This window comes from Schistocerca serialis, chromosome 11 (genome assembly GCF_023864345.2).
Source record: "Schistocerca serialis cubense isolate TAMUIC-IGC-003099 chromosome 11, iqSchSeri2.2, whole genome shotgun sequence".
NCBI lineage: Eukaryota > Metazoa > Arthropoda > Insecta > Orthoptera > Acrididae > Schistocerca > Schistocerca serialis.
Window position 1 is genome coordinate 123,603,707 of NC_064648.1, and position 1,582 is coordinate 123,605,288.

The 1,582-nt window shown below is 50.8% G+C and overlaps 1 pseudogene; it reads left to right on the plus strand.

Annotated features, from left to right (window-relative positions):
* The first annotated feature begins 242 nt into the window (after positions 1 to 242).
* Positions 243 to 360, plus strand: LOC126427530 (5S ribosomal RNA; annotated as a pseudogene).
* The last annotated feature ends 1,222 nt before the right edge of the window (positions 361 to 1,582 follow it).

The window sequence follows — 1,582 nt, forward strand, 5'->3', positions numbered from 1 at the left end:
GCGAGGCTACCTGCAGTACTCCGTGGCCATCTGCGGGCACTGATGGTGAGATATCGGTCTTCTTGTGGTGTTGTACACTGTGGACGTCCCTACTGTGGCGCCTGGACACGTTCCCAGACTGCTGGAATCGTTTCCATAATCTTGAGATCACACTTTGTGGCACACAGAGGGCCCGTGCTACGACCTGCTGTGTCTGACCAGCCTCTAGTCGCCCTAGCATTCTACCCCTCATAACGTCTTCGGGCAACGGCCTTGCTGCAGTGGATACACCGGTTCCCATCAGATCACCAAAGTTAAGCGCTGTCGGGCGTGTTCGGCGCTTGGATGGGTGACCATCCGGGCCGTCATGCGCTGTTGCCATTTTTCGGTGTGCACTCAGCCTCGTGATGGCAATTGAGGAGCTACTCGACCGAATAGTAGCGGCTCCGATCAAAGAAAACCATCATGATGACTGGGAGAGCTGTGTGCTGACCACATGCCCCTCCTATCTGTATCCTCATCTGAGGATGACACGGCGGTCGGATGGTCCCGATGGGCCACTTGTGGTCTGAAGATGGAATGCATAACATCATCAGTATGTGTTCTTTGAGCCATTTTCAACACACAGTCGCCATTAGCGTCTGCACACTTACTGGCTGCACTGTACTCTGACATGCACTAACACACCTCTGCCTATGTGGACTGCTGCCAGCGCCACCGTGCGACGACCGCAGGTCAATCACCGCATATTCATACCCCGAGGTGATTTAAACCCGCAAACTGCCCACCAGAGCGTTGTTTCACCATGTATCAGCATTATCCTTAATTTATGAGCATGAGTGTAGTATTGTTAATCACATTAGGAGAATGACCACAGGAATATTGTAAATATACGTGTCCTTTTTCAGGTATATTATTGTGAACATGAGACGCAACTTTTTGTATTGTATATTGCACACTGATCAGCCAGGACATCATGACCAACTATCAATATAAACCCCTCCAAGCGACAGCAGAGTCACCTGGCGAGGAACGGCTGCTAGTAACACACACACACACACACACACACACAGTGCATGTGGCATCAGTGAGTGTGCTTTCCGTGTGTAGAATAGAGAAGGCATGTCATCCATCCGAGTTTGACCGAGGGCAAACTGTGATGGCCCGGAGGCTCATCATGAGCATTTTGGAAACTGTATGTCACATCAGGTGTTCGAGTGGTGATGTGAGCATCATCTTCGACACATGGCAAAACCATCGTGAAACCACATCCAGATGTCATGGAGTTGGGCAGCCACCGATCATTGGAGGTGTACGACGTCAGAGGCTGGGCAGAGTGGTAAAACAGTGCTGGCAGTGAACTGGGGCAGAACTAACATCAGACTGTGGAGATGAAAACACAGTGCACAGAACACTCCTAACGATGGGCCTCCGCAGCCGACAACCTGTGCGTGTGCCAATGTTAATGCCACTACATGAGCAATTACAACTGAAATGAGCATGCGACCATCAGCACTGGATGTTGGCACGGTGACAGTCTGATGAATCCCGATAGCTTCTTCATCGTACCAATGGGAGGCCGTGATTCTGTTGTCTTTCAGGG